We start from the raw sequence: 8,292 nt of genomic DNA, 5'->3' as shown, positions 1-8,292 counted from the left end.
TTCAAACTGGTTCTTGACCCCTTGCTCAATATCTTCTCCTTCCAGTATTCCTATGGTGCAGATGTTTTGCTTTATGTTGTCCCAGAGTTTCTTTAGACTTTCCTCATTTTTTGAAGTTCTCTTTTCTGCCCTAGCTGGCTTGGCTCAGTGAACTGAAAGGTCCTGGGTTCGATTCTGGTCAAGGACACATGCCTGGGTTGCAGGCTAGATCCCCAGTGTGGGGCGTGCAGGAGGCAGCCGATCAATGATTCTCTTTCATCATTGATGTTTCTATCACTCTCTTCTTCTCCCTTCCTCTCTGAAATCAACAAAAATATATTTTAAAAAAAGTTAAAGCAACAATATTTGTTTTAAAAAAATCTCTTTTCTTTTTAATGCTCTACTTGGGTGTTTACTGTTATCTTGTCCTCTAATTTGCTGATTCAGTCCTTAGCGTCACCTAACCTGTTCTTGATTCTTCTCATGTATTCTTCATTTCAGATATTGTATTCTTCATTTCTGACTGGTTCTTTTTTTGGTTTCTATGTCTTTTGAATGCTTACTACCTCTTTTAAGTTCTCACTGAGAGCATCCATTCTTCCTCTAAGGTATTTTAGCATCCTGATAACCATTGTTTTAAACTCTGTGCCTGATATCTTGGTTGTTTCCATTTCATTTTAATTTTTTTCTGAGGATTTCTCTTGTTCTTTCATTTGGGGTATATTTTTTGTCTCCCCATTTTGTCCATGTGCATTGAGCAGATTTGCTATGATTCCCAAACTTGTTATGATGGCTTTATGATGTAGGTATCTTGTTGCGCTTAATGCCATAATCTTTGAGATCACCTGAGCTTGATACTCCAGGAATGCTTCTTATGGATTATGTGCACCCTCCTATTGTAGTTGAGTCTTGTATGCTGTTGACCCTTTCCTGGGTAGAATTAACCCTTCAGGCTAGCTGACTATAAGGATAATCCTTTATCACCATGCATGAGTCACTGTGCAGGAGCTGCCTCTGGATGCAGAGTTGTTTCCATCAGGGTCTGGCGCCTGCTGGAATCCCCTTTTGGGCATGACACTTGTGTGTCTAGTTAGTTGGGTTGAGCTCTCATGTGGTCTGAATTCCACCAATGGTTGTGTTGATGCTGGGTTCACTTGGGCATGGTTCAGGTACAGGTTGATGTCAAACATAGTATGTAACTGATCTGGGCTACCTATATGGAGCTACGCTATTAACAGATTGTGGCTGAGTCTACTGGGCCTAGGTGTGCATGGGAGGAGCCAATCTGTGTACAAGGTTCGTTTCCTTCAGGTTAAAGCTGGGTGCAGATCTATAAAAGGTCCAAGATTATCTGAGGTCTGACTCTTAATTATCCCTTAGGTGACCTGAAGAAAGCTCACAAGGCATGTGTATTTTAGAAGCAACTGTTTTACCTGGTGAATGGTGTAACTCCTAATTGTCACTGTCTCTTCTTAGGTGATATGAACTAGTCAACTTGATTTACTTTTTCTTGCTTGGGCTCCATTATGGCTGATATGCCTCACACTCCAAAACTAAGCCATCTTTAGAGTACCTTGAGAATACAGGGCTTGGATTTACTAATATTATGTATAACAGTAATAACAACCAAACAAGAACATCTTTGGCTGAATGAATCCCTATGATCCCAGTACCTGTTGTTTTACACATAATTTCTCGTTTCATTTTACAGACAAAAATAACAACAATAATAAAACCCAAGGCTCTGAAAGATGAAGTAATTTGACACAAGAACAAGAAAAACATTGACAGCCCAGCCTGCATGGCTCAGTGGTTGAGTGTTGACCTATGAACCAGGAGGTCACAGTTCAATTCCCTGTCAGGGCACATTCCCAAGTTGCAGGCTCGATCCCCAGTGCAGGATGTGTAGGAGGCAGCTGATCAATGATTCTCTCTCATCATTTATGTTTCTATCTCTCTCTCTCTTCCTTTCTGAAATCAATAAAAATGTATAATAAAAAAAGAATAACATTGATAAATTCTTACTACTGAAAGGGAAATGTTACCACTTCCTTCTCAGAAATTGTTAAAGCAGATATGTAAGTATATATATTATTAAACAACACAATATGAAGTTCGAGTTAATACACACACACACATACACATCACATTCTGGACCCAAAAAATATAGGATATACATTATTTTCAATCACATTCTAAACTAAAGCACAAGTCGAGTATCAAAGGAAGTCAGAATAAATTCCAAATAATATCATATTAATAATATTCTCTTAAAAATTCAATAAAATAGAAGTTAATATTTACTATCTAAGGAACTGTCAGACATTTGAAGAAAAAATTTCCAAAGGGAATAAATAAAAAAATTAATTATAGTTATTATTGAATGACTCAAATTATAGCATGTAACTAATGTGATACTCATAAGAAAATGCATGCAATATGAAACAAAATAACTGAGTATTAATATTTTAAGTATTCAACTCAAGAAGATAGAAAAGAACCATGAAAATAACCAGAATAAAGTAAAAGAGGGGGAATAAATATCAAAACAGATTAATGAAATAGGAAAAAATAAAATAGGCAATATTCTGATAAGATTGAATAAGTAAAAAATCAAGATAAAATATCCATTCTTAGGAATAAAAATGGGAGCATTACTAAATAAATACTTCATATTTTAAAATAATAAGTGTGTGCTATGAAATATTTTATGCTAATAAACATGAAAACTTTGATGGAATAGACAATTCTGTAGAAAATTACAAATCAACACAATTTTATTCAAGAAGAAATTGAAAACATGAATAGGCCATTAGACACTGAACAAATTCAATCAGCAGCCAATCCCTCTGCTACCAAGGGCACCAGTCTTATATTCTTTAACAAACAAGTTTTAAACTATCAAGCTTTCAAAAAACAGACAATCTCTACATCATATGAAATATTCCAGACAACAGAAAAAGAAGAAAGGCTGCCTAATTTATTTTATGAGTTTTGTAAACCTTGATACCAAAATCAGACAAGCATGTTAGAAAGACTGAAATTATATGGCAATCTCATTTTTTTTAATATATTTTATTGATTTTTTACAGAGAGGAAGGAAGAGTGATAGATAGTCAGAAACATCGATGAGAGAGAAACATTGACCAGTTGCCTCCTGCACACCTCCCACTGGGGATGTGCCCGCAACCAAGTTACATGCCCTTGACCGGAATCGAACCTGGGACCCTTCAGTCCGCAGGCTGACGCTCTATCCACTGAGCCAAACCGGTTTTGGCGGCAATCTCATTTTTTATAAAAGTCTCAAAAGTCTTAATTAAATTATTAGTTGGTTGAATTGAGCAAAAATATAAATATAATGCTATATGATCAAATGGGCTGGATTACAGGAATTTAAGGGTAGTATAACTTTAGGAAATCCATTACTACAAGTTACCACTTAAGCTGATTAAAGAAAAAGAACAATATGTGCCTATCTCAATAGATTTGAAATTTAAAGAAAATTCCATACCTCTCTATAGAAAAAAAAAATACTCTAAACAAATCAAGAATAAAGGGAAAAAGTTTAATCTGATAAAGAATATCTACCAAAAACCTACAATAAAATTATAATTAACTAGAGGCCTGATGCACAAAATTTGTGCAAGAGTAGGCCATCCTTCCCCCAACTGCCAGCACCAGCTTCCCTCTGGCACCTGGGCCCTGGGCTTCCCTTGTCGCCCTGGCTTCATCCGGAAGGTAAGCCCAAAGGACATCTGGTCTAATTAGCATATTACCCTTTTATTATTATAGACTAGAGGCCCGGTGCATGGAATTCGTGCACAGGGGTTGTGTCGCTCAGCCCAGCCTGCACCATATCCAATCTGGAACCGCTCAAGGGATGTCCAACTGCCTGTTTAGGCCTGATCCCACGATCCCACCCAACTTCCCTCTCACAATGCAGGACTGCTGGCTCCAAACCACTCGCTTGCCTGCCTGCCTGATTGCCCCTAACCACTTCTGCCTGCCAGCCTGATCACCCCCAACCACTCCATTGCCAGACTGATTGACCCCTAACTGCTCCCCTGCTGGCCCGATTGCCCCTAACTACCCTCCCCTGCCAGCCTGGTTGCCCCCAACTGCTCTCTCCTGCAGGCCTGGTCACCCCTAACTGTCCTCCCCTGCAGGCCTGGTCCCCCTGACTGCCCTCCCCTGCAGGCCTGGTCCCCCCAAAACTGCCCTCCCCTGCAGGCCTGGTCACTCCCAACTGCCCTCCTCTGCCAGCCCAGTCACCCCTAACTGCTCCGTCTGCTGGCCTGGTCACCCCTAACTGCCTTCCCCTGCAGGCTTGGTCCCCCCCAACTGCCCTCCCCTGCCGGCCATCTTGTGGCAACCATCTTGTGTCCACATGGGGGCGGCCATCTTTGACCACATGGGGGCGGCCATCTTGTGTGTTAAGTGATGGTCAATTTGTATATTACTCTTTTATTAGATAAGATGTAAGACTTTAGAAACATTTTTATTAGAATTATGGAGAAGATTATACCTGCTTTCCAAATTGCTATTTCATATTACATTGAAGAGATCATTGTCAATTCAGTAAGACAAGAAATAGAAATAGATTAGGTATTGCAAAGGAAGAAGGTGTCATTATTCATGGACTATCTGATTGGCTACATAGAAAACTAAAGAGAAGTTTTAGACAAACTATCTTAACTGTTTAAGGAGTTCATTACTGTCGATATATAGAATACATTTTTTAAAAATCCTATATAATAAATAGATAATATGCAAATTGACCATCACTCCAACACACAAGATGGCCACCCCATGTGGTCAAAGATGGCCACCCCCATGTGGACACAAGATGGTCACCACAAGATGGCTGGCAGGGGAGGGCAGTTGGGGGGGACCAGGCCTGCAGGGGAGGGCAGTTGGGGGGGACCAGGCCTGCAGGAGAGGACAGTTGGGGGTGACCAGGCTTGCAGGGGAAGGCAGTTGGGGGGATCAGGCCTGCAGGGGAAGGCATGTGGGGGCAACCAGGCCTGCAGGGGAGGGCAGTTGGGGGTGACTAGGCCTCCAGGGAGGGCAGTTAGGGGCGACCAAGCTGACAGGGGACAGCAGTTGGGGACGACCAGGCTGGCAGGGGAGCAGTTAGGCGTGGATCAGGCTGGCAGGGGAGTAGTTCAAGGGTGATCAGGCTGGCAGGCAGAAGCGGTTAGGGGCAATCAGGCAGGCAGGCGAGCGGTTAGAAGCCAGCAGTCCTGGATTGTGAGAGGGATGTCCGACTTGCCCGTTTAGGCCTGATCCCACCTAAGCATCCCAGATTGGAGAGGGTGCAGGCTGGGCTGAGGGACACACCCCCTGTGCATGAATTTCGTGCACCGGGCCTCTAGTCAATAATAATCCTATATAGTAACAAAAGTAACTGGAAAATATAATTTTTAAAAATTTACCATTCACTGACTAAACTGGAAAAACAAACAACTGATAATATTTAGTGTTATTGATGATGTGGGATAACTCCTAGATTTTTCATACATTGATAGAGGGAATGCAAAATGTTATAGCCACTTTATAAAACTGATTGGCATTTTAAAAATAAAGTTAAACATACACTTACCATATAATGAAACAATCCTATTGTAGGAATTTACCCAAAACCTGGACACAACCATGAGCTGGTGAATGGACAGACAACTGTGATACACCTATATAATAAACACAAAAAACACAAAGGACTACATAATACACAATTCCATTTATATGAAATTCTAGATAAAGGTAAACTACTGTGACAGGAAACCAGTAATTGTAAAGGAGCTGGTGTGAGTGGAAGATAATTCAAGGGGCATGAGGGAACTTTTTGAGTGATGGAATTGTTCTACATCTTGATTGTAGTGATGATTACATAACCATATACATTTGTGAAAACTCATCTCATTATAATTGGTGAATTTTATTGTTTGTAAATTATACTTCAATAAAGCTAGTTAAACTACATCTATCATTCAAAATAATAAGCAACACAATTAGGAACCTAAGTATAAATCTAACAAACAATGCCCTTACTCTTGATGGGAAATATTGTAAGCACTATTGAAGGATATAAAATATTTTAATAAAGGGAGATGTATCATTTTTACATACAGGAGAACTTATTATCTTATAGATGCTCATAGTCCCAAAATTTAATATATGCATTCAATGAAATTCTAAAGTTCCAATAGGATTTTTCATAGAACTTAACAAGCTGATTTTAAAATTCATATGAAAAATTAAAGAACCAAGAATATCCAAAACAACTATGAAGAACAAATAGGAATAAATTTTCCCATAGATATAAAAACTTAGAAAATCATAGTAATTAAAAAATGTAGTATTTGTGTAGAGAAAGACAACAAATCATTGGAGAAAAGATAGACCCAGTCACAAATCTGAGAATATAGCAAACCTTGGCATATGACAGAAATGACATTGTAGATCATGAGATAAAAGGATTAATTATGCAATAAATTATATAGGAACAATTGTTTATTCATACTGGGACAAGTAAAAGTAGTTTCCTACATTGTATCATATACATAAATAAATTCCAGATGGATTTAATAAATAAGTGTTTTTGAAACTTTTAAATTTTAAAAGAAATTTAAAATAGTATACTTATGATGTCAGGGTAGGAAATGATTTGTTGAATAAGACATGAAAAGCAAAAATTATAAATGATTGATAAATTTGACCACATCAAGGAAAAAATCCCTCTAGCCTTCTATGTTTTAAGATATTATAATAAGCAAAGTTAAAAGTCAAGTGACATACTTGGAGAAGGCATTTGCAACAAATATATAATACAGATATAGACTACATAAAGGACTACATTTAATAAAATAATTCCAAATTAAGAATAGTCAAAATATTATTGGAAAATGCAGAGAAGAGAAAACTTGAATGACCATTGAATAGATGAAAGCTTGCTTTTGTTCCCAGTAATAATCAGGGAAATACAAATTAAATTAGCACAGAAATACTATTGCATAGCAATCAAATTTCTACAAACAAAATAAAAAAACCTGTTAATACCAAATGCCAGCAAGAATGTGAGAAAATGGATATTGTTATACACTACTTGTGGAAATGTATGTTTGTACATCCATTTTAGAGAGCAATTAGGTAATAACTAGTAAATATAAAAATACTAGTATGAATATACTTCAAGCCAGCAATTCAACTCTTATTTACCTTAAAGAAATATGATAAGCAAAATCAAGGACATTTATTGCAATACTGTGTAATGGCTAAAACTTATTAACATAAATAGCCATCCTTTTCTAGACCAAAAAAATTCATGTGGTCAATTTGTAAGCATCATCAATCTTTTTATTAATGCGCCCAGTGCAAACTCAAAGCAAATATCTAAAGAAAATAATTTTAATTGCAGGATTCTTATTCTTAGCAAGTAAGCTATGAAGAAATACAAACCAAGCAACCCACAGTATTCAGTATAAGGAGGAGTAAGATAAATCAGCAATTAATTAATGAGAACTACATGTATCCATAGACATAAGTCTAATAAAACAAATGTGAAGTAGGGGGGAAGAGAAAATTGAAAAGAGTTCTGATGCCATTTGTGCAAAATTTAAAACATACAAAATGTTACCATTTTGCTTATGGATACATACATATATAGTAGAAGGATAAAAACTTGAACATGGAGGACAAACTTCAACTTTGGGATAGTGGATGTCTCTGGAGCTCAAGAGAAATGGAGGTAGGACCAAAGGATTTTCACTATACCTATAATATTTTATTTCTTAGAAAACCAGCTCTGTAACAAAAATAAACAATAGCTTATCAATATGCCAGAGCATTATGCAAGTGTTAAAATGGATAAAATTGATCTATGTGTACAGATACAGAAAGAGTTCCAAGGTATATTAAATTTAAAAGTTCTGAAAAATTATGTACTGTGTAATCACTTCTGTGTAAATATGAAAAATTTTAAAAATAGCTAAATACTGGTATAGGCATATAAAATTTCTTGAACCACCCACAAAAAGAGGGAGAGAGATTGGTGGTCTGGGGTTGGAGGGTGGATTATTTATAGGTTTTAATCATTCACTATGTACAAATTATGCATTGCTCATTAAACTTAGTTTTTGAAAAATCCATGAACTTAAAATAAAACCCTATAACTTGTATGATCTTCAGGTTAGTGTTCTTTGTGTATTTAAGATTACATAACATTTATTGGATTTTCTATTAATAAATTTTCCTGCTGAGCCTTAGTGACGAGCAAACTGGCAATTAGGGAGGAGGTGTCACTTGGTGAGCTGT

Source organism: Plecotus auritus (genome assembly GCF_963455305.1).
Source record: "Plecotus auritus genome assembly, chromosome: X".
In the NCBI taxonomy this organism is placed as follows: Eukaryota; Metazoa; Chordata; class Mammalia; order Chiroptera; family Vespertilionidae; genus Plecotus; species Plecotus auritus.
Note: the sequence above shows the minus strand (reverse complement) of the source record.